Source organism: Neovison vison, chromosome 12, assembly GCF_020171115.1.
Source record: "Neovison vison isolate M4711 chromosome 12, ASM_NN_V1, whole genome shotgun sequence".
NCBI lineage: Eukaryota > Metazoa > Chordata > Mammalia > Carnivora > Mustelidae > Neogale > Neogale vison.
The window spans coordinates 82,436,923-82,463,689 of NC_058102.1; the positions used below are offsets into that span (position 1 = coordinate 82,436,923).

The following is a 26,767-nucleotide window of genomic DNA, read 5'->3' on the forward strand; positions in this document are numbered from 1 at the left end:
ATTTTATATTTGAACACTTGAATGTTTTTCTATTTGCTTGCTGGTTTACCAGTTTATTCACCATTATTTGGCCCTCTAAGAGATTTCTTCTAGCATTGTTTTCCTTCTTGAAATACATTCGTTAGCATTTCCTTTAGGTCTTTTGGTGATAAACTTTTTGTCTGTCTAAAAGTCCTTTTTTTAATCCATGTTGAAAGGTAATTTTGCTGAGGACATATGTTCCTATGACTGATAATTTTCTAATACAACTTTGATGATACCATTTCACTTCTGCCTGAAGTTGTTGATGATTTCAGTCTAATGCCATTCCCTTGTCAATGATCTGCATTTTTTCTTTGACTGCCTTAAAGATTTTTCTCTTTTCTTTGGGGTTTTGGAGTTTTATTATAATGTACTTGGTGTACCTTTGTTTTTATTTGCTGGGTGTGTGTTTTCTTGTATCATTTGGGTCTCTCATCAGCTCTAGAAAGTTTATAGCCATTATCTTTTCAAATCTCTTTTTGCCGAATTATTTATTGTATCCTTTGAGGATTCTAATGGCATGTTTTAGACACTATTATTATATTTTCTTGTTGCTTGCTCAATTTTTTGACTCCACATTTTATTTCTTTAAATGTTCTCTATGTGTTTAAATGTTATAATAATTAATTAACATATGACATAATTAAATGTCATAATAATTCCTAGGCTGGCCTCCAATTATATTTTATGTATGATGAATTGGTTACTGTTTATGCTATGTAGTACTCAAAGTGGTTTATTTTCATGTGTGTTTGGTTATCTTTTTTTTTTTTTTTTTTTTTAATTTTATTTATTTATTTGTCAGAGAGAGAGGGAGAGAGAGCGAGCACAGGCAGACAGAGAGGCAGGCAGAGGCAGAGGAGAAGCAGGCTCCCTGCCGAGCAAGGAGCCCGATGTGGGACTCGATCCCAGGACGCTGAGATCATGACCTGAGCCAAAGGCAGCTGCTTAACCAACTGAGCCACCCAGGCGTCCCGTGTTTGGTTATCTTTGATTGGGACCTCATGATCATTATTTTATTATCCAGAAAACTTGGGTACCTAAAGTGAGGCATTTTCTTGGTAAAAGATTTGTGCTGGATTACTGCAGACCTGGCACTAACTTTCACTATCTGTTAGATTTCTTTGCATAATATTGGGACTTCTTAAGACATCTTTAACTTACCTCAACATTAAAAATCATGGTATTTTCAGCCTTAGACATTTCAAAATATTAAATCTATCACCCAAGGTATGATACTTTAACAATGTATAAAACCATAGAAATGGTTTTGACAGGAATATTATGAAATTTAAATGATTTGTAACCATTTCAAAACATTATATATTTTCCCTTGACAGATTACATTTAAGTGTAGAAAAATGAAGTCTTTTATTTGTTGCCATTTAATTAAAACAACACTGACATGATGTGTGGTGAGTGGTCACCACTGATCAGAGTTACTCTTTTCATTAATTTCTTCAACAGTGATTTGAGATCAGGAAGCATATTGTTCAGTCACTCTAGAAAAATTTTGGCAGTTCCTCAGAAAGTTAAGCATAGAATTACCCTAGGACCCAGCAATCCCTCTCCTAGGTTGGGAAAGGAATTGAAAACAAGTATTCAAACAGTTTGTTCATGAATGTTCATAGCAGCACTATTTGCAACAGGCAAAAGGTAGGAAAACCCCAAATGTCTGTTAAGTGACTTATAGATAAACAAAATGTGGTATAACCATACAATGGAGTATTATTTGACCATGGAAAATGAATGTATTGATAACATGGATGAACCTTGAAAACATTATGCTAAGTAAAAGAAGCTAGACACAAAAGGTTACATTGTATGATTCTGTTTATATGAAGTATGGAGAATGGGCAAATCCATAGAGATAGAAAGCCTATTAATGGTTGCTGGGGACAGGGATAAGACAGAAATACGAGTGACTTGTTTAATTGGTACAGGTTTTCCTTTTGGGGTGATGAAAATCTTTTGGACTAGATAGAGGTGAATGCATAGCATTATGAATGTTCTAAATACCTCTGAGTTGTGTACTTAAAAATGGTTACATTTATGTTATGTGAATTTTACCTTATTAATAATTTTTAACGAAGTGTTGTTAACTTCTAATTGATTCTATGAAAGAAAGCACATTTCGGAATTGAATTCATGTAAAGCCTTTTTGATACACTTGAACATAATATTACATTAAAACTTTTCAGCTTATTAAATAAACTAAAGAAATCTTATTCTATAGCTTGGGTTTTCAGTAACAAATAGAATTGAAATTTGTACATTTCTCTTTATATACAGTTCTCTCCGTATGCTGAGTTGTTTCATCCTTTGTGCATCAGTGGTTTTGTTAAACTCTAAAGTAGTGTATCTACAGATAGGCATGTGGGGTAGTAGTTGCTTTTCCTGATCATATGTCACTGATATCGCCACTATGTATTGTCATTTGATAAAGAGATTTTTGCCAGTAGTTTTTTTGTTTTTTTGTTTCTAAATCACAATATTTGTTAAGAGACAAATATTATGTGCATAATTTAAAAACTTCTTGGCAGTTGAGTAAATTGTGCTCATTTCTCTGGTGAAGAGTACAAAGTACAAAGCAAAGCCTGCTTCTTTAATCTTGGTTTCTTCTCAGTTTTTTGGACAAAGTCTGCCAGTTTCCATATGGAAAGGATTGTTCGGGGGGAGAGTTGTTCTGTTGAAATTTAGTTTATAAAGAGGTCACTGTCAGATTGGAAAATGACTAAGGCTTCAGCAGCTTTATTTCACTGTTAATGTGTCACTAATGACCACCCATTGAGCTCTAGGGGCATACGTATAGTCAGTTAAATATGATCTAATGTTTAAATATTATTGTACCTTATGTTTTATGCTTTTCTGATGTGTGTGAAATCATCATACTTAAAGATTTATTTATCTCAACAGTATTCATATTCTCTATCATTAGAATCATTGCCTACTGACATTAATTGTCTTAATCTGTGTGGTGGAGTTTGGTACTGTTTTCATCAACATTTTTATACTTCAGTGAAGCATTTCCCAGACAACCATTTAATTTTGTAATATGGGGATAATGAAATACAATAGGTATAATGAAAAGGTACAAACTTAAATTGTGAATATAGTTAGGATGAACCAAAGGTTAGTCATTGTAACGTGTTTAGCATTTAAGGACATGGAATGTAATGGGATTTCTGTGGAAATAATTTTACATTTCAAATTTGTGATATATATGTAAAAAATTGCTTCTCTGTCCAACTGCTAATAGCTAGTGGATCACTTGGTAATTCCAGGGACTGACAGTGATCAATTCCAGTGCCTTGGTTTATTGTTTTCCAACTTGAATGGAAGTCTATTTTGCCATAATCTACAAGTCTGGAAGTAGGTGCAAAAGGGCTATATAGTATCTCTGTTAAAACAAAGTACTCAGGAATCCAAGTTGCTTTTATCTCATTACTTGGCCATGCATAGCCTACATTGCCAAGGTCACCTTACAAACCTAGATGGCTTCTTTAGTTTCAGTTATCATCTGTGTTCTAGCCAGCAAGAAGGAGAAAGGAATGAAAAAGAAGAGGGCTGAGAGGGTGAATGCCCGCTGTTTTTAAGGAAGGTTCCTGGAAGCTGCCATAGGTAACTTTATTTAGATCTTAAATTGTCCAGAATTTAGACACATGGCAATACCTAGAACAAGGAGACTGTGAAGTGTATTCTTTATTCTGATGACATGGGCCCAGTGAAAATTGCAGGATTTTGTTACTGTGGAAGATTAAGTGTCTGCTTTATTCTGTCACCTCTACTTTTATTTCCTTAATATTTTTCTTTAAGTTAGATCCCTTATTACTTAAATAACTGTATTTAAAATGTAAACAATACTTTGTCATATTAAATAGTAATAGCTACCAGGAAAACAAGAGCACTTTAAAAATCAGTAGATTGAAAAGGCTACAGTGAGCCCATTTCCTAGGTATTTATTCTTTGTTAAAAGGGAGATTAGAGCTGGAGAGGTGGGAAAGAAATGCTAACGTCAAATTGAGAAATATCTTATTTTTCTGCTGGTCACTTGTACTAGGCACATTTACTAGCCACTATATCACTAGCTGGGTGATCTTAAGAAAGAAAAAAGAGTTATGCCTGTAACTGGGTTGTAGAAGAACATTGTTAACATGTTTCTATAGCTAATATTTTGTTGTTTTATCATTTTGTGTCTTGATTTTAAAAGCATAAAGATATTAATAGGAGACAAAGCTCAAAATATACTAGAAAATGTGAACTATTATAATAATATTACATAATCAGTATGTTTGACTTAATTAGGAATGGATCATTATTACCTGGTCAACCTCAAATGAAGTATAAAACAAGAAATTGAATACTTTGTTTCTAATTATATATTTATTCTTAGGCAGCAGATTATATTGTCTGAAAATATTCTGTCTGTAGAAGTATTTATGGTTTTCTATGTAGGACTTATATTCAATGAACTATAAAAATACCAGAATTTCTTAGTAGTTTTATCTCTTGTTTGTAGATAGGTGAAATTTAGATACTCCAGGGTTGGTATAGTATCTCAATTGGGGAGAACTAAAATGCTATGAAGGGAGTTTGGAATGGATCTAAAAGTATCCAATTTATAAAACAGACCATATGAGAAAAAACTAGAGAAATGGAGATTTTCCAAATATAGAAAATAAATTTAAAACCTAATTTCTGTATTCACCATTTATTGAATACCTACTGTGTGCTCAGAATATTACTGCTCTTCCCCATTGTTACTACAGAGTATCAATAGGATATAAACATTGGTGGAAATAATACAGACAGGAGAAATTACTTACTAGAAGAATTAAGATGAGTTAACTTTATACGCTATCATGTGCCAACCACCATACTTGTTTTGGAGCAATGAATAAGACAGACATTGCAAAAGAGGTTATCCGATAATGTTTTGATTTTTGAGTGATTTATTCTCTGGATGTTGAATGTTAAATTTGTATTTATTTTCTTAGAGGACAGTGAAAATGTAATTTCATTGCTTTTGTTTTCTGTTGTTTCTAGTGAGTACTTGAATGTATTTCTTATCTTCCTCCTTCGAATATAATTTGTTTTATTTTTCTTCTGACTGCCTTTAAAAATTCCTTTTGTCTTTGGTTTTCAGTATTCTTATATGTGATAAGCAAGCATGGGTTTTTCGTTTGAATAGTCCCAATATATGAAACTCATTTGACTGTATTTTTACTGACTTTTGTTTTGATTGGTTCTTATGTCTGTTGCCTCCTGATTTTTCTTCTTGTCTTTTGATTGTATGCTGGATTGTACTTGAAAACCAATTATAGACATAATTCAAGACCTGAAATTATATTTTCTCTGGAATTTTTTTGGTATTTTCTTATGACAGGAATTAGGAATCTAGATCTTAGCCCAATAAATCTTTACTGCTTTCTCATTCATTGATGCCATTGGGCAACTTTAAGAAAATATTCATATTTTTCAGACTTTCTGGTTCTCTATAGGAGCATGGTTCTTAAATGGCCTGTGTTAACCATTTCTGGAGGTAAAATACCCATTTCAGATCTTATATTTCTTAAAACAAAGAAACAAAAATCCCACCCTCAAGTGTTTTCATTGACACTTCAGTTAAATAGCATTTTCTGGTTAAATAATAATCTGTAATTTCCAGCTTAATATATCCTTTCATTATCTTATTTGAAAGAAGTCTAATGTATAAAATAATAATAGTAAAAAGTTGCACATGGGGGCACCTGGGTGGCTCAGTCCGTTAAGCGTCTGCCTTCGGCTCAGGTCATGATCCCGGGGTCTTGGGATCGAGCCCACATCATGCTCCCTGCTCAGAGGCGAGTTTGTGGTCTCCCTCTCTCTCTCAGGCCCTTCCCCCCTCGTGTTCTCTTTCACTTGCTCTAATCTCTCTTTCTCAAGTAAATAAATTAAAAAAAAAATTAGTGTATGTTCATTTTAGTGGTTTATTTTTTCAAACCCTACTCTGATTTTGAGAAATTCTGAATTGAATTACTAATATGACTGTATGACAGTATGTACTTAGTTTTTGAGCATAGTCTTTCTAGATTTAACAGTTCTCCAATAAATGTTTTTCATAGTTCATAACTACTTACAAGAATATGTTTGGATTTAGTTATTTTTTACTACTTTTGAGGCAAAGTAATCAGTAGTTGATGCTATTTTTCTATCTATTCAAAATGTAGTCTGTTTTTTAAAAGATGAAAGTACATCCTCATTTGAATAACATAGACATATTTAGAATAACATATGGTAAATATTTGTCCTTCAAACTCTGAGAATTATACATATAAAAACCTAATGATCATTTCAAAGTTAAAGACACAATTATTCTTTACCACTGTAAAAAGCAGTCAGTTTATAAATGAGTCTTATTTGGTAACTTTACTTGCAGTCAGTTGCTTGGAAATAAGTGTGAAGCTTCTGATAGAAACGTCATAATTCCTAGGCTGGCCTCCAATGCTTACTTATTAACTAGCTGTGGCAAAATTTTAGCTTCACGTAACATTCTTCCTAATGGGAAAAAAGTATTTTAAGTCCTTTCTGCAGTTGCTAGCATACACATCTCTTCCTCCCTTCATTCCTTTATGTTGTGTTTCTTTCCTTTTTCTTCCTTCCGCTCCTCTACCCACCAACCTCGCCCAAGCCTTCCTCCCTTCCTTCCTTCCATGCTTTGCTTTACCTTGCTTTGCTTTTTTGGATGGATTGGGAAAGAGATACTTCTAGGAAGCAGCATCTTATTAAACTTTTCATAAAGGAATGTATAGTCATTTTCTAGATGGTATAATTCGGTTATGCTAGGACTTTTATTTCCATTGGAGGCAGGGCCTCTGGAGTCTTGAGTCCCCATTTCCCTTGTTAAGGAAGAATGTTCTTAAGTCAGATGTTCATTGGGAATTTCCCAATTTATTGGAAATTCTTAATGTTTACTTTTATAGTGGAATTGGATCAGTATTTTTCAGTGGAAACACTGTTGGCATTTGGGATGGTACAAATCTTTGTGCCTTGTAGTACATATAGCATTCCTGGCTCCTGCCTCCTAATTTTAACAATAATGTTCACATAGTCATTGTGACAAACATAAATGGCCCCACACTTTTCCAGACTGTCTCTGGCATGGTATCACCCTGATTTAAGAATTACTGAGTTAGATCAGCAACTTTCTTAGAGTAGCTTTTTACTGCCTAACAGAATTTTAATTCTTAGATTTAGAAAGGTTAAGAATTTGGATATGTTTATTGCTTTTCAGCACTACATGCATATTCACCTTTGATTCTATTTGTTCTGATTCATTATATAATAATATATGTCAATAATCAATTTAAAATGTGCTGTTCTTAAGCCACAGAGGAGATCGTATTGGGATAGGAGAGGTGGGCAGAATTATCTAGCAGATGTAATTTCCCTTTGACTTGTTTACAAGCTGTGCTTTCAGACAAGAACTCTTTCTGTCAAAAATTATATCATTTTTTCTTCCTATAACAGGATTAGATGATTTAAAAAATGAAACATGGCTTATGACAAAATTGTTCAAAAGTTTTTTGACATACAATTTCTAAACTAATAGATAGTATATAGAGTATTAATTATTCAGGGGAAAGTTAAATTATCTAATAGATCATTTTAACTAAAACATTGAATTTGAAGAGAATTGTTTGCATTGTACATAGGTTAGTCAGTCCTTCCTAAATCTATTTATTCATATTTGTTTTCATTATAAACTTGATAATTTTATTAATTTATTAATTCAATAAGTTGTCTAGTAAAACCATGGCGTCTGTTGGAATACCCAAGTCATGTAGATTAAGTTTTACATTATAGTATCTTGTTTGTGGATCATACTTTTGTTGCACAAAAAGTGCAGCAAAAAATTACCGTCTATTTTTTCCCCTAAAAAAGAAATGGTAACTATTTTGGAAATTCAAAACAGTTACTCTTGGTGATTTTTATACTGTAATTAAAGGAATTCGTGCTAAGTGCTTAGATTTTGGAGGAATTCCTAATACGTGAGGCTTTTTGTTTTTTGTTAAGAAATAAATGTAATGGGGCGCCTGGGTGACTCAGTCTTTTGAGCATATGCCTTTGGCTCAGGTCATAATCTCAGAGTCCTGGGAACAAGCCCTGCATCTGGCTCCCTGCTCAGTGGGGAGTCTACTTCTTCCTCTCCCCTCCACTCATGCTCTCTCTCACACTCTCTCTTAAATAAATAAAATACTTTTAAAAAGGAAGAAATGTAATAAAATGTATACTATTTAGACAGTGAAATAACTGCTCTCTGTTAATTACAGATGAGAAAGGGGGAAAAGCAACTAAAGATTTACAGATTTTATGAGAATGTTTAGACCAATAAAATGAAGTAAGCTCTCAATGGTAATTTTTATTTCTAGAAAAATTAATTTCTAAAGCTATTTGGCTGATCGTATAGCCTATGATTAATCTAGTGACTTTCTCTCTCGCATACACACATGTATACACACACACAAGGATACTTTTAAGGGTCTACTAGTAGTACTGTGCTTTTAGTTTTGCAGGTTATTAATTATTTTTTTTTAATTATTGGGAAACACGAAGAAAACATTTACAAAAATGACCTAGAATACAACTCTTGGCTCTTTGTCTATGTTTTATGCTTTTCCTAATAAACTTTGGAAGAATAGACTTACAGAGGCACAGTTGAGGTGCAAGTTGCTGAAATAAGTCTAATGAGAGTACAGGTAGTTCAGCATACAAATAGTAAACTTGGATTCAGTGATTAAAAATAGTCTTTAAGTCAAGTCTGATTGCCGGGACTAGTTGCAGGACCAGGGAGAGCTCCAGGTATACTCTCTGTTCTGATGGCTTTATCCTAATGGTTGGGTGCATTTTTCCTGTGTACCTTAATTGGTAAAACATGCAAGGTTCCCCTAAGAATAATGGGTTTTTCTTCTTTAGTTGGTCAGTTTTCACTGTCTTAGGTCAGTAAACAAAGTGCAGTTATTCAGTAATGAGATTAATTTATTTTTTTTTTATTTTAAGATTTTATTTTATTTATTTGAGAGAGAGAGACAGAGAGAGAGAGCATGAGCGAGGAGAAGGTCAGAGGGAGAAGCAGACTCCCAATGGAGCTGGGAGCCTGATGTGGGACTCGATCCCGGGACTCCAGGATCACGCCCTGAGCCGGAGGCAGTCATTTAACCAACTGCGCCACCCAGGCGTCCCAGTAATGAGATTAATTTAAATGTTATATGGTGGAACTGATTCTGAAAAGGAATTCCGTAATATTCTGCCTACTTAGATCTTATTTTGGTCTTGAATAATTATATTCATAATATAACATGATAACTAATAATTTAGCATGATATATAATGAATAATTTAGCATGACAATATTTACTCCCTCTTCTTTTAGTTTCCAGGGGACTTTTTACCACAAGTCCCAATCTTTTTTCCCATTTCAGTCTAAAACTTAGTTTCTTGGAATATTCTACTTCTGTCCTTTTTTTCCTTGGAGTATTTATATTCTATTGGGTTTTAAAACATGGACGTGTTCTTAGATTATTTTAAAAACGAAAGTAAATATTATCTTCTGTAATGATTTAGGACTAAGTCCAGATATTTATAATGGGTGTATTTTAGTTTAGGGATATATTGCATCTTGTACATGTTTCATGTACCAGTATCAAAGTTCCATCTATAACCTTATCCTGCGAAGGATAGTTTCTACCCACTGTATAGCTACCTCAAGTCTATTCTCATGCAATCACTGCTTTCTAGCTCACCACAACACTGCACTGCATTCTCTAGGTGACCTATTTCATTTGTAATAAGCTCTGTTACCCTCAGCTTTTTCTTTGAGCACTCTGTCCTGCTTTTTTTCTTCATTGGTCTTCCTTTTCTTCCCTTCTACTCCTTTACCCCCCCCTCCCATCTTTCATACGTCCCAAGTCATTTTCTCTCTTCTCTTTTCCCTTCTTCTCCTCCATTTCCTCTTCGCTTTCCTTGACTTCCCCCCCCCCTTTTTCCTTTCATATCCTTTCTGTTCCTCTTTCTGTCCCATCTACTTCCTGTCTCCCCAAATGTTCTTCCTTCCAATTTAGACTAAAACGTTTCTTTCTCAGACAACACTGCTATTACTTAGGTACCTTCTAAAGAAATGGCAACGTTCTTTTTTTCTAAAAAAGCTCTTTTAGTAATTTATTACTTAGCTTAAATTCCACAATTTGCACTGCTGCCTTCTATACTCTTTTTAGATATCCGACTAATATATTAGAGAAATGAAATCTGGTATATATGATTTCTTTTTAAACTACTTTTCCTACCACTACCCAATGATCTATATCTTGTTTTCTCCTCACTCTAGACCTAGAAGGAATAATTTCTGTACCTGCACTTTCTTTTTTCTGTCATAAAATAAAAGCAAGACATATTTACTATAGACAGTTTAGTAAGTACAAATAAATCAATGTTTTTAAATAAAAATTTTTACTTCTAATCCTTATTACTCTCAACATTTTATTGTATATGCTTTAAGACTTTGCATATATTTATTTATGAAATGCGTACTTTAAATAAATAATGTCCATTGCATTTTCTCATTTTTTATTATAATATCTAAAATATTCTTTTTAAGTATTCTTTTGCAACACCGATTTTATGGACTGCATGGAATTCTTTTCATTTCTTTTCTTTTTTGACTGCATGGAATTCTTTTTTTTTTGACTGCATGGGATTCTTATGCCTAAAACTTAGTGCTAGTGCCCAGTCGGATAGATGGTCTTTCATTCTTATAAATGGCAGTGGACAACTTTGAATAAATCTTTGGATACAGTTTGGAATAATATGTTTAGTTAAGGTAATTTGCTCGAGGAAAGATTTCTGAGATCAAATGGTACTCATATGTTTAATGCTCTTAATGCATATTGCTAAATTCGCCTGCAGAAAGGTTGTGCCAGTATGTATTTCCACAGTGTGTATGAGTTTGTGCTTAACCAAAACTTTGCCAAAATTGGGTGCTATAATTTTTAAACTCCTTTTACATTTCAATTTGCATTTCTTATGTCAAATATTTCTTTTAAAAAAAAATCATTTACTCGGGGTGCCTGAGTGGCTTAGTCGGTAAGCCTCTGAATCGAGCCCCACATCAGGCTCTCTGCTCAGCAGGAAGCCTGCTTCTCCCTCACCCACTCCCCCCTGCTTCTTTCCCTCTCTCGCTGTGACTCTCTGTCAAATAAATAAAATCTTTTAAAAAAAGGATTTGCTCATTTTAAAAAATTATAATATTGGTAATATTTTAATTACTTGAAATATTTTAAGATCTAAGTGTGCATGTGTGTGTACATATATGCATGTATGTGAAGTATTTTTCCAAATTATTGCCAGTCACATATTGTTGTGGTACTTTTTGCCTTCTTAGAAGTTTTAAAATCATCATGAGATAAACATTACTTTTAATTTATGGGCTCCTTCTCATGCTGGACAGTGCCTTCCCTGCTTTAATATTATACATATATTAACTTATATTTTCTTATGTGTTTCTTTAATTTTTAAATTTACATTTAAATCTCTAACTCATCTGGAAATTAATTTAGTCTGTATAGTATGAGGCAAAATTTTTAATTGTTTTTCAGTAGTGAATTTGTTATCTCCCCCAGTTAGTTGAAAAGCTACCTTCTTATATTGGACAATGGTTCATCACCTATTCCATTAATTTATCTCTTCATTCCTTTTTTAATATGGTGCCTTTTAATAGATTTGCTGTTTGTAATTAGCCTTTTCACTGAGAAGTAATCAAGAGCACTTTTAAAAAAAAGAAAATTCAAATAACATAAAGGGTGAGAAGGTTTCCACTATGAAGGTAACCCCTTTTACAGTCTTTTTATTTTATTCCAGAAATACTTTGTTCATATCCAAGTATATAGCTGATATCCTTTTTATTACATAGTGTATAACTCATTTTCACAGCTACATAGTAGCCCATTTTAAGAATTTAAAACAATAGTTTCCTGTTGTTTCAACATGTGGCTTCTTTTTCAGTCTTTTGTTGTCACAAACTATAGTAATATTGTACATCCGTATTCAATTCCTTGCCTGCATACATTCTAGAATATAGAGTAGGATAAATTTCTAGAAGTGGAATTATTGGATTATAAATAATTATTTGCAAACAATATAAATCAGCCCTGTCTAATTTCTGAAGATAAGGAATTTTTAGGAAGTCAGGAAGAGTAAATCTCTCAACTACTACTGCTTCTATCTTAAATAACCCATTTTTTGTTATCCCCTAAAAATTCAGAGTTCACTTTGGACAAAACTGATTTGTTTGTCCATGTTGTAGGTGACATGAAGTAGAGAGAAACCTTTTTTTCACCCTTTTTAGCAAGTTCAGTGAGGCCCATACTCTGCTGCTTATCACTTTGGAGAATTCCCCATTAGTAGCGTTCTTAAATGTTGAGTATCAGCAAACAAACATTTCCTGCAGTCCTCATTTTTGGCTGCTTAATATCTAAATATAGTCCCTTTTCTTACACATACACTTGATTCAAACAATAGAAATTAATAAATTGGAATGATTTCTCTTGTGTCTATAAATGTACTTATTATCCACTCTCCCAAGGAGAGACAACCCAATGTTTCCTAAGTTATTCCTTCTAGCGATAAGTTCAGGATCTCTTGGTGATATTCTCTAGACATCTGTGTTCTTTGGGCTATGATTATATTCCTAAAAATGGAAAGCTGGGGGCATACTGCCCAATATATAACCTAAGTGTAGTTAGATAGAAATAAAAGTAAATTTTTAATATGATAAAAGTGAAAAATATATTTAAATTTTTATTTATTAACATATAAAAAGCCTCGGTGTTTTTTTAAAAGCATACTTATTAATTTTATTGTTTATTTGCCTCCCCTATAAGAATGTTAGTCTCATTTGGATAAGGTTATTTGTCTGCTTTATTTACTTAGTTTTCCAGACATCCAGAGCAGTGCCTAGCATGTAGTAAATGCTTAATAAATACTTGTTTAATGAATGATTGAACACTATTTTAATGAGAGCAGTAGACTCCAATTTTTTTCAGTTTAATAGTTTGTCATATATTGATTCAAAAGTCTGGTTTTTTTTTTCCAAGATTTTATTTGTTTATTTGACAGAGATCACAAGTAGGCAGAGAGGCAGGCAGAGAGATAGGAGGAAGCAGGCTCCCTGCTGAGCAGAGAGCCCCATTTGGGGCTCGATCCCAGGACCCTGAGATCATGACCTGAGCTGAAGACAGAGGCTTTAACCCACTGAGCCACCCAGGTGCCCCTGCTTTTTATATTTGTAAATGGTTGAGAAAACAAAAACACCTAGGAAGAAATAAGAGGAGAGTTGGTTGAACCCAAGAAAGAGGTGGAAGAAAAAGAAAAAACATCATCTTAGAAATGAATTCTAAATTCCAAGATGCCCAAAAGAGAATGAGCTCAACTGGAAATTTAATAAAGGGTATTGAAGAAAGTCACAAAAATAATCATGAAAAGGAAAATGAATTAAAGAAGTAAAACAGGTAAAAGAGAAAATGGTGGTAATGTGAGACAAAAAGAGATTCAACATATATGTATAATTGAGTTAGAAAAACTAAACAATAGGTACAAATAGTATTTAAAACTATAATGTAAACAAATTTTCCAGAAATAAAAGACCTGCATCTATCTACACACTGAAAGGACCATAGAGTACTTGGGGAAGTTTAAGTACATAGTCAATTTTGAGTCATATTTTCTAAAAGTATTAGACTCTAAAGATAAACTTTGAGAACCTTCAGGTAAACAAACAAAACAACAACTAATAGGCCAAGATATTAAACTGGCACACACTTCTTAACAGAAACATACAAAGTGAAGTACCAATGGAGCAGTGTTTTCAAGAAAGTAAGGAAATGGGTAAACCAAAAATTTTATGTAAAGCTAAGTTGTTCTTACATGGGAAAGGTATGTACAGCACTGAAATTTGTTATCATTTCCTTACTTTTGACCAGGACTGTTAGAGCATTTAGTAGTATGGCTCTGATGAAACAGTGGAGGGTTCCTGATAGCATATAGCACACTACCATTCTAACAGACTGGGTTGAGCTGCCAGAAATGACTATCAGGGATTCATTAAGAAATCTAGGTGAAAGAAAAAATAAGAAGGAAGGAAGAAAAATAAATAAATAAATCTTGGTCATTAAATTGGTTTTACATATTTTTTATCTTCTAGGAGTTTGTCACAGAACTTTAAAACCAACCATTTCCTTCCAAATATTTTTTCTTTTTAATAGCTATTAAGACATTCATAATTAGTACATTACATTTGATTGCAGACAAATTTATGGGAATCTTAACCTATAAGTCTCTGGAGTTAATGTGAAATTTAACATTAGTTGAGGTAGCTCTTCGATTATATTTCGAAGTGTTGCAAATGTGTAATGTATTTTTAGTTGAGGTAATCTCCAAAATACAAAGAAGTCCCAGTTACTTACAGTGAGTTTGAATTGATAAAATGTTGAAAATATTTGATTTTTTAATAACAGTTTTATTAAATATATTTTTGTGGAAACAAACAAACAAAAAAGCCAAGCTGTTTTTTAAACATCAAGAATAAAAAGATATTTTAAACATGTATAACTCAATAGGGTAGCACACACTTGAATATTTCTTGAGGAATCCACTAGTGGATGGGCTTTATCCAACTTAGAGTTGAGTAGGAAAACATTGCAGAAGAATCTATGGTTATTATTAAATATATTATAATTGTAGATCTAAGATTAAAACGTAGGTGACAACAAAGGTGAAAGAATAATATGTAAATCTTACATATTCTTACAAAGGATAAATAATGCCAACTCTAAAGGAGGAGGTAGGGGCGCCTGGGTGGCTCAGTGGGTTAAAGCCTCTGCCTTCGGCTCAGGTCATGTTCCCAGGGTCCTGGGATTGAGCCCCGTATCTAGCTCTCTGCTCAGCAGGGAGCCTGCTTCCTCCTCTCTCTCTCTCTCTCTCACTGCCTGCCTCTCTGCCTACTTGTGATCTCTATCTGTCAAATAAATCTTAACAAAAAAAAAAAAAAAGAAGAGAGAAAGTTAAAAATATGAAAGGGGAAAACTGTGGTGTTGAATTGACAATAGAGGTTTAAATATGATCTTATCCTTTTATAGAGATACGAAAATGGATTTATACATACTAATAAATATACTAAAAGGGCCTGGAAGAAAGATACCTCTATAAGCAGTGAGCACAGCTAGTCTTTAGGTATTGGTTTCTAAATACCATTCCTCATTAAAAAGAAGCAGTGTTCCTTGGAGAAAAGAGTGATGCTAGTATGGAAGCAGGGAAAATGCAAGATAAGCCTGTTTTATCTTTTTCTACAAAGCAAGAAACTGCTCAAAAAATGATAGGGCTACATCAAAAGATAGAGGAGGTGGCTTGAAAGGGCTCCCATTGGCCAAAGCTGGAACACTTTGAACATTAGAATAAATAATGATAGGAATATAATATTTTTGAAATAATCCATGATGTTTTAAGTAACTGAATAAATGGGAGAGGATGGGAAGAGCAGCTCACTTACAGTAGAATAAATGCCAGGTAATAAATGTGGAAGGAATAATGGAGTTAAGGAAAAATCACCATTACAGTAATAATTCGATTCAGGCAGGAATCCTCAATGGTTGCTAAAACTAGTGGGTGAAAGTTTGGTAAGAAACAGGTTATTTACATAACTTCAAAGTGTTCTCCCATAAGTTACTTATTAATTTCCAAAAGGAAAAAAGTAACTTCCTAGTGATTTAACCTAGCAATTCCAGTCTTACAAAGTAATCAAAGTTAACAGTATGATCAGTGGGACATAATGTGCCTCCTTATAATATACACTAGGATATGCATTCATTTCTGTGGTATTCCTGCCAAAGGTACATTCTTTGTATCTAATTTCATTATTAAAGAACCCTCAGACAAGCCTAAATTGATGGACTTTCTACAGAGTAACCACCTTCTACTCTTGAAAAATGTCAAGCTTGTTAAAAATAAGGAACAGTAACTTAATTTTAAATGGTTCAGGAAAAACTCTGGGGGTGGGGAGGGTTGCAGTGCTGTGGGTGTGTACATGTGTGGGCAGAGGGAGGAGGAGAGAATGAGAAAATGAGAATATGATAAAGCAACTAAACAACATATAAACAATTGGTACATCTGGATTGAGGACATGAGTTCTTTGAAGTATTTTTATGACTGTTAAGTATAGAATTATATCAATATAAAAGTTGTCTTAAAGGGTTCAAAGCCCACAGAATTTGGTGGAGTTTTTTTTTTTTTATAACAGTTTTGGAAAATTCTTTTTCCTACTTCAGTGTAGATATGGAAGTTTTAATGTATGATACATGCACAATATTTTCAACAGGATCATATCATGGAAGGAAATTCGCTTTTAAAAAACATCCTTTTGGGACACCTGGGCAGCTCAGTTGGTTAAGCATCCAACTCTTGGTGTTGGCTCAGGTCATGATCTCAGTGTTGTAGGACCAAGCCCCGTGGCAGGCTCCCCACTCAGCCGGGAGTCTGCTTGAGATTCTTCCCCTTTGTCCTCCCTGCATGTACACACACTCTCTCAAATAAGTAAATCTTGAAAAATAAAAAATAAAAGGCATCCTTTTTAAGAAAATGTTCTCTCCATAGAATGAATTTCTTTTTTAAAGTAATTACTTGCGGGACGCCTGGGTGGGTCAGTTGGTTGAGCAGCTGCCTTCGGCTCAGGTCATGATCCCAGCGTCCTGGGATCAAGTCCCACATTGGGCTCCTTGCTCTGCAGGGAGCCTACTTCTCCCTCTGACTCTGCCTGCCACTCTGTCTGCCTGTGCTTGCTCTCACTCTCTCTCTCTCTGACAAATAAATAAATAAAATCTTTAAAAAAAATAAATAAAGTAATTACTTTCTATTGTTTGTTTGTTTTTACTTTAAAGGGTTGATAAGGTGTCTTTGTTTTGTTTTGTTTTGTTTTAAATTAGCTGTTAGGTAAGATAACTGCTCATCACCTAATGCTGTCATGAGAAAATCAGCAAATTTGGGACTTTTTAAAAAGTGAAGTGTATAACTCTCAATATTGGCAGCATTTTTAATTACTCTTGACTAAGATATCCATTTGACCTCTCTGGTTCAAAATATTTTTCTTATCACTTCACATCTCATTATGAAATACGTTTGAAGATTTTTCTGTGTTTCAAAGACCTTGTTTTTATATAACTGACCCCATTGACATCATCCTGAAGCATTTTTGGCACTTCTGACTTCCAGCTTCTTTGCTGCATTATCCTGCCTATAAATGATGCAATAAATGCTTTTTACAGGTCTTTTAATCTTCCTTTTTTCCCTTCCTTCTGCCTGCTTTCTCTCTCATCTTCCTTAGCTCCCTTCCCCCTGCTTCTACTTCCCTTTCCCAGTTAAAGCAGCTGCTTCTTCATTTTGGTTTTAAGTAGAATTAACATGTTTTCCTGAAATTCTTTTTTTCTAAAATCATTTGCTTTTGAGAATATATCCTCTCTGGTACAGCTTTCCTTTAATGACTCACCAAAAAGTAGTTCTTTGCGAATTTCATTTTTGAAAGAGAATCTAGGAAATACTTATAAGCTCAGATATGTTAGAAACATCTGTACTTGAATTCAGCTATATAGAAAACCTCCCACGCAATATAATTTGCTCTAATCCTTGTTTTTTCAACTCCTTAGTAGTGTTTTCTTACCATTTCCCAACAGTATTTGTTTTGTTGACATATTTTCCATGTATTAATTTAGTCTTTTTTATCATGAGAAAATGAAGATATGTTTCCCCAGTGATAGTGGATTTGGCCATTGAAGGGCTCTTATAAATATTTATCAGTACACTTGCTTGAAATAATATTTATTTTTTAATTTTAAAAAGTTTTGGTTAGATTTTAAAAAGTGTTAAAAAGGATTTGGATTTTCAATGACTTGAAAAATATTACTTAGAAAAATGTAGAAGCTTGTCTTCAAATTTTGAAGTTTTAAACATCTTGGAAATCATCAGTAACATAAAAAGTACAACATTAACCTAGGACAACGTTCATAATCAATGTTAATCCACATTAAGGTATTTTATTTTTTGATAATTTAGAAATTTTTTGGCCTACTTTTATATCTATCTGATCACATTGCCATTGTTTTATAATGGAAGTATCAGCTTTGTTTTTTTTTTTTTGTTTTATTTTTCTGCATTATTCAAATTGTAGCTTCTTTGAAGAAATCTATTTAATCTCTTTTGTGAGAAATAGTTTAATTAAAATTAGGTAATATTGTCTTTAAATTCCCGAAACCTTGACATACATAGACATTATTAGTACCTAATGATTAAGGCTCCAGTGGTCAAAGGCTAATAAATTAATAGGAATTCCACTCTTAGCTCCTCTACATTGGTTAATATCAGATGAGTAACATATGGACTGTCAGTGAGGAAGGAAGTAGGTAGTGTGGATCCATAAATTAAATATCTTTCCCTATTGGAATATTTTGTTTGTGTGGCCCATTTTGAAGGGTACTCTTCTACAGAAGCAAGTGCCCTGGATCAAGTTGAGGTATAATATTCTGAGAAAGACTGTATTGAAAAAGGAGGTAGATAGGGAATTCTTTGTTGTATATGGTACAACCAGAGGGGCCATAGGACATATCCAAAAACAGCAGTATTCTAGAATTCTTCATTAATTAATTTTTTTCAATGAAGCATTGGTGCTTAACTTTATTAAATAAGCTTTGGCATCCTTTGTTTAGATAATATTTTTTCTTGATCTGTGAGTTTGGTGTTATAAAATTTTTAATATTGAACTATTACTGGATTTCTGTAACAAAATCTTATCTTGCTCTTTTGCTTAGTCTTTATGTACCATTTGTAAATGTAATCTTTTTTTTTTACCTGTAGTTTTTATAAAGTTTCTCAGATTTTGCTAGATTACAGTTTTCAAGGGGCTTCTAATCATTTTCTGTAATTGGAAACATTTTATATGGCAATGAAAATACTTGTTTTATTTGAAAGTTTGAAATAACAATACTTTTTTCCAGTGTTTAAATTTTTTTAAAATTATGAAATAAATATAAAATAAATACGAAAAAACTTAATATATGCAGGCTTATCTACACCCCAACAACAATAACAACAACAAAACTACTAATACCTTTGAAATTGCTTGTGTTTCTTTCTTTATTGCATTTCTCTTTCAAAGGATAAATCTTAACTTATTTTCTAAGTGCTAATTGTTATATGGCTTTTTTTTGTGGTTTTAGCACTCACTTATCTATTTCTAAATAATATATGTAAATTTTTTGCTTGTTTATGATTTTTATATAAGTGGAATCATAATGTAATCTTTGGAAATTATTTTTTTTTAACAATTTGTTTTTGATGGCCATTTGAATCACTCCATGTTAGTTTCTACTTTTCACTGCTATATAATATTTCATTGCATGAACATGCCACGGTGTGTGTATTTATATTATTGTTAATGAATGTTTGGGTTGTTTCCAGTTTTTACTGGGCTATATGCTTAAGAATGCAATTGGCTGCATTATAGGGTGATTTTTTTTTTCTCCTTTTCTCTGTATATTATATACAGTAATACTTTTATTTCCTTATAGTGGTTTGGAAAGTAATTAGTCTGATTTTAATTATGCTGTTAAACACTTAGAAAAATGGGAAACACAGCTAAGAACATATTGTCCTTCATTTTAACAGTAAAAATTAACCCATTTTGTTCAGTCTTTCAGTATAAGCATCAGAATACAGGTTTTTTTTGTTTGTTTGTTTGTTTTTTAAAGAAAGCTCCTCCTAGCGTGTGCTAATTTCGGTTTCCTCTTTAAAGATTTTATTTATTTAGGGACACCTGGGTGGCTCAGTTGGTTGGGCAGCTGCCTTCGGCTCAGGTCATGATCCCAGCGTCCTGGGATCGAGTCCCACATCGGGCTCCTTGCTCAGCAGGGAGCCTGCTTCTCCCTCTGCCTCTGCCTGCCTCTCTGTCTGCCTGTGCTCGCTCTCTCTCCCTCTCTCTCTGACAAATAAATAAATAAAAATCTTTAAAATAAAAAAAAAAAAGATTTTATTTATTTATTTGACAGAGAGAGGTCACAAGTAGGCAGAGGCAGGCAGAGAGAGAGGAAGGGAAGCAGGCCCCCTGCTGAGCAGAGAGAGCGATGCGGGACTCGATCCCAGGACCCTGAGATCATGACCTGAGCTGAAGGCAGCGGCTTAACCCACTGAGCCACCCAGGTGCCCCCAGAATACAGTTTTAATTCTTCCTACCTTCTACTTCTTTCTCTCCTAAAGTTCTTTCTCTTTCTTTCTACTACTTCTTTATCTTTTAAAGTTTTTAAACTTCTTATCAGGAAACTTTTTCAAATTATTTTAATGTTTTACATTTTTTATGTTCTCCTTTTGTAACCAATGGCATTTATATTCTTTTTTGTAATGTAATAGTTATGATTGAGTTTAATGTCTTAGTTTCTGTACATGTTGTCAGTCACCTGTATTGCTATTTAACCATTTCTTAATTTTGATTCTTCTATCCATTAGATTATAGTCAACCCTTGCACGACATGATTTGAGCTTCACAGGTTCACTTGTATGTGGATCTTTTGTACAGTACACTACTATAAATGTATTTTCTCTTATGATTTTCTTAATAGCATATTTTCTCTAGCTTATGGTATTGTAAGAATACAATATATAACGTGTATATAAAATCTGTCAGTTTACTGTTTATGTTATGAGTGAGGCTTTGGGTCAACAGGCTATTAGTAATTAAGTTTTTGGGAATTCAGAAGTTAATATGCAGATTTTTGAATGTGTGGACATTAGTATCCCTAACCCCTGTGTTGTTCATGGGTGAGTTGTACTTATTTGAGTGGTATTTTTCTCCCTAGAGGGCTATATTGCTTTATTCTGAGTCTTTACATGTCAAAAAATGAATTTCTTTTGTCTTAATTGAGCAACATGGTTAGGTAGGGATTTCTTGTGAAATAAGTTTCCTCCTCAAAATTCTAATATTTCTCATTATCTTCTAGCTATTAATTTTGAAGAGAAGTCAAAGTCTAGTCCAACTGTTCTGTATAACTTTTGGGGAGTGGCAGTGGTTCTGAAAACTTGTAGGAATCTTTATCTTTGAAGCTTAAATCTTTTATCAGGATATATCTGATTGTTTTTCCCTTTTCAGTAATTTTTGCCTGGTGACCCATGTACCCTGACACCCTAGCTCCAGAGAGCTCTTTGATATACACATTACATATTCTAGTTAAAGAAATTCTTTTATTATGAAAATGATTTTAAAAAAAAAGAAAATGATTATCACTTCCATTCCATTTATTCAGGTCTTTCCTTCAGGACCACTGCATGTGGTTTTTTTTTTTTATGTTTTTGATTTATGTTTGCTCTCCTGTTTATATATATATATCTATCTCATTTTTATCAACCAGTTTCATTAGTTCTTTTCTTTTCCATGTGGAACAGTTTCTGAAGCTTGCCTTCTTCATTGATTTTCTGCATTGTCATTTTTGGGAGGACAATCCTGGGCCGAGAAATTTCATTACCTTTATCGTTTCCAAGCCACCACAATTTTTGTACCTGCTGTGTTTATAGAGCACATCAATAGCGATCCAGTTACCTGATAACACTTGATGACAGTCTTTCCATGCTGGTGCTTTTCATAGGAACCCACACTCCTGGTGTCTTTGTGTTCATTTTGACAAAGAAGCTATAAGGTGAAATTTATTTTTGGTTTTAAAATTTTTTAATTTAGGGACACCTGGATAGCTCAGCGGGTTAAGCCTCTGCCTTCAGCTCATGGTCATGATGAGCTGTCTCATTCAGGTCATGATCCCAGTGTCCTGGGATTGAGCCCCGCATCAGGCTCACTTCTCCGCTGGGAACCTGCTTCCTCCTCTTTCTCTCTCTGCCTGCTTCACTGCCTGCTTGTGATCTCTGTCTGTCAAATAAATAAATAAAATCTTTTAAAATAAAATAAAAGAAACATTTTTAATTTAAATTCAATTTAATTAACTAATAGTGTATTATTAGTTTCAGAGATAGAATTTGGTGATTTATCAGTTCCATCTAACACCCAGTGCTTATTATATCAAGTGCCCTTCTTAATGCCCATTACCCAGATACCCCATTCCTCTACCCACCTCCCCCTCCAGCAACCCTCAGTTTGTTCCCTATGATTAAGAGTCTCTTATGGTTTGTCTCCCTCTCTGATTTCATCTTATTTTTCCTTCTCTTCCCCGACAGTCCTCTGTTTTGTTTCTTAAATTCCATGTATCAGTGAGATCGTATGGTAATTGTCTTTCTCTGATTGAGTTATTTCACTTAACCATAATACCCTCTAGTTCCATGCACATCATCACAAATGGCAAAACTTCATTCTTTTTGATGGCTGAGTAAAATTCCATTGTACATACATACCACATCTTCTTTGTCCATTCATCTGTCAGTGGACATCTGGGCTCTTTCCATATTTTGGATATTGTGGACATTGCTGCTATAAATAATGGGGCGCATGTGCCCTATAAGGTGAAATTTATAAAGGACTTTACCCCCTGCACAACCACTGAGTTCAACTCAACTTTCTGTATGTTCTTTTTTCAAATAATTGACACTCTCTGGATCCCATTATCAGACACACCTTCACTTTCCATTCAACCTTTAGTGGTTAAAGGAAATCCAGTTAGGAATAATCCACGCCTCAGATAAACCTCATTGGCTACGATACTGCCAGTGCGCAAAGCTGGTTGAAGGAAATCCAAATTGAACTTTCCTGTATATGTTTTCTGGCCTAGGATCTCCTTCACTAGATCACATTACTCTCTCAAGAAGTGTTTTGCAACTTAGTCTTGTAGATCCTTGAAGTTGCTTTTCATGGATCAGAAATTCTATAAGTTTTTAACTTACAAATAATGCTGTATTCCTCTTTTTATCCTTTAAAGGTTATTACAATCAGATTTAAGGGAAGAGATGAATAGGGGTCCTTGAACTGTCATCTTTAACTAAAAACGGTTCAAAAAGTTGTTATAGAGAAGTGTTCCAATCATATACATTTGATTTTTTCCCTTGATCCAAGAATAATCAAGAGTTTTCTTGAGTGTTGTTGTTGTTAATGTCATTTTTAATTTCCAAGAATTCTACCAGAATATTTACAGTTGAAATTATATGATATCTGGGAATTACTTTAAAATAATCTGAGAGAGGATTGTGAAGATAAATTGCATATGGGCTTGGAATTTTATATCATGAAAGTTATTTTTAATTATCCAAGAGTTTAATTTCTTTGAGTTACATTGTGGTTAGAGAATGTGCCTATATAATATTTAATCTTAAATTTGTTATGGTGTTTTGTGTGAATTGATATATGATCAGTTTTGTAATTTCCATGGAGTTTTGAAAAGAAAATCATTGTATGTCTAATAAATCAATCTTATTGGTGATTATACTCAAATTTTCTACAACCTAATTTTTTTGTTTACTTGGTCTGTCAGATATTGTAAGAGGTTTAATTTTCCCATATTCATAATAATACTGCCCATATTATTTGATGCTATTTTTTTTCTAAAGATTTTATTTATTTATTTGACAGAGAGAGATCACAAGTAGGCAGAGAGGCAGGCAGAGAGAGAGAGAGGAGGACGCAGGCTCCCTGCTGAGCAGAGAGCCCGATGCGGGTCTAGATCCCAGGATCCTGAGATCATGACCTGAGCTGAAGGCAGCGGCTTAACCCACTGAGCCACCCAAGCGCCCTTGATGCTATTTTTAAATGAACTCTTAATCCATCCCTCTGTATTATATTTCTATCAGTCACATTTATTAAGGTTTTTAATTAAACTGTACCATTTAAAATAATTTCTATATTATATGCCAACTTTTCACATTTGTCTTCTTCTAAGTCTGTAACCTGTGATAGGGAATCTACTGTAAAGTAAGTTAAAGCCAAGTTGAAGAAAAAGAAAATAAAACTCATCCTGCCTGAATCTGTTCCTGTCTGGATTCCAGTATTTTACCAATCTTGAGTTAAATATGTAATGTACAAGGCAGATTACTGTAAGAGCTCAATAAATACTTGCTTGATTAATATAGTAACTATTTAATGTGATGCCATTGACTTTGACAAGAGAGAGAGTGAAATATAGTCTAGCATTTATAATTTAATGAGTGAACACAGAATATCTCTCAGTGTATAAGCTCAAGGTGATGATGGAGAATTATATTGGAAAACTTAGACTTTGAAATGTAACTCTGTATTTTAGCTGCTCTTATCTGTTACTACTTTTTAGTTTTTAGAAGTATATAACTCCTTGAAAAGCCAAATACTTTGTACTTGTTTATTGAGAGAGATAAGAGATCAAAACTGGGTGCCAAAACCTTAGTTGAACAAAGAAATGTTGGGTCTCGGTTGGAAATATTTAATAATGACAGAACAAATCAAGCCAGGAACATAAAAAATTTTAAAAATCATAATAATTTGCCTACACCACAGATTTTAGGGGAATGAAATTAAGAACCTGTTTAGAGGAATAGGAGTAGAACATGTCAAGGAACCAGAGGTCATTTTTTAATATTTTAAGAAAAATTGAATTATAAAGGGTTACATGTGTATAATACACTGTTTATTATGAGTATATAGTGCTTGTGTTGTTATCAAGCTCTGTATTACTTGGACTCCATTTTGGGTATTTGGGAAGGAAAAATCATATTTATGGTCCTTCTTTACTAGTAATATTATTTTCTTTCCCAGCTGTAATAAAAAACATAAATTTTAAATCTGCTATGCTCAGTTATGACTAACAAATTTATGGAAAGAACCTTAAAAATATTATAATTAAAGATTTTTTTAAAATTCTTTATCTTTATTGTTGTTTTGATTCTATCTTGATAAAAATTATTTAATAAAGATTATTTATCTGTAGTTTGTTACCATTCCAATTCCAAAAGACTGTACTCTCTAAATACCTCTGTCAATACTATTTCCTGAGTGATGTAGATAATCCTTCATTTGCATAAAATATGTCACATAATTTATGAACAGCTGTTTGTGTCTATATTTATATATACACTTCTTTTTATGATACCTGCATTAGAAACCCAAAAAGAATAGACCTGATTTCTTTACCTATTTAAGACCATTGTCAGTCTATCCTGGAGAGAGATGGCTTCTTTTTTAATCATCCTTTTGTTTTTTGTTTTTAGACTATAAATCTATCTGCTGGGTGACATCCCCAGGATCAGGATGAAATATATTCTCTCCTCAGTGCTCAAGGGTGTATCTGCACATATGTGTCTGCTTTAGTATGCTGTATCTCCAACACTAAAGAAAAGTGTTGGATTCATTAGCTATCAAACTGCCAGCTAGGAAAGAGTTCCTTGCTCAAATTGAGTTTATATGGAGAACTTAAAAGGAGTGGAAGGGGACAGTTCAATTCCTTTCCAGGCTCAAAGATGTGAATTATTGTGCCTTGTAAAGCCTGAAAAGGGAAAATAAGGAATGGTAATGATTTTCAATGTCATTAGTTTTTATATTTGTAAAATTGTAGTTTGCATTTATCCCACCTTGAAAGTTAAGATTTGGTACTCAAAATAATACTTCCAAAATCATTGTATTTCTTCATTGATAAACCCCCCTTTCTCATCTCAGCTGTCTATAACTAAAAAGCAAAGGGGTGGGTAGCTATAGGACTTTGAAAATAGCAACTAATGGACTTAGTACCTGCTTGGATCAGGACTGGTAAAAGAGTTGATCTGTAAAATAATCACATCTAGAACTTTTCTGTAGCAAATATAAGTCATTGTATTAATCAGTTCAACTTCTGATTTGTGAAGTGCAGTAACAAGTTTGTTAGCTACAGTGTTGTACTTGACAGTTGTTTCACTATTTTAAAGTTTACCTGGGAATCTTATTTTAAACTAGTAGGTGATGATAGATTGAGAATTTGGAAACTTCATTGTAATTGATGTCATGAGGATTAATCGGGGCACCTGCGTGGCTCAGTTATTTGACTGTCCCAGCTCTTGGTTTTGGCTCAGGTCATGTCCTCATGGGTGGTGGAATCCAGCCAGTCTGCCAGGAGGGGTTGGGGGGAGGTCTGGGCCGAACAGGGGGTCGGCTTGTAGAGTCTCTCCCTCTGTCCCTCCCTGAAACTAACACTCCTTCTCTCTCTCTCTCTCTCTCTCAAATAAATAAATACTTAAAAAGAAAAGAGAGAGCATTAGGGGCACCTGGGTGGCTCAGTTGCTTAAGCATCTGCCTTGGGCTTCAGTGTGGGATCAAGCCCACCTCAGGCTTCCTGCTCAGCAGGGAGTCTGCTTCTCCCTCTGCACCTCCTCCTCCCCACTCATACATGCACTCTCTTGCCCTCTCCTTCTCTCTCTGAAATAAATAAAATTTTTAAAAATAATAAAAAATTTAAGAAGAGGATTAGTCATATCCAGTAGTGGTAATACAGTAGGGGATATAGGAACTATCTTATAAATTAGTTAAAATATATTAGGCTATCACTTTTGGATGGGAGTTTATTTAGAATGAGCATACCATTTCCAATGTCTGTCCAGAGAAAATATTCAGATAAGTGCACAGATTAAGTTTATTGCTGTTACATCATTTGTAATAGCTAAAAGCAAAACTGAAAGTAGTTATACACTAGAGATCTAGTTAAATTATGATGCATGAATAGGATCAAATATTTTGCAGCTGTTAAGAAAAACAA

General features: G+C 33.6%; 1 protein-coding gene across 1 annotated transcript in view; it reads left to right on the forward strand.

The window, feature by feature from the left end:
• The window catches only part of ARID2 (AT-rich interaction domain 2), a 163,824-nt gene that overhangs the window by 57,495 nt on the left and 79,562 nt on the right, over positions 1-26,767 (forward strand). The window lies entirely within an intron of this gene.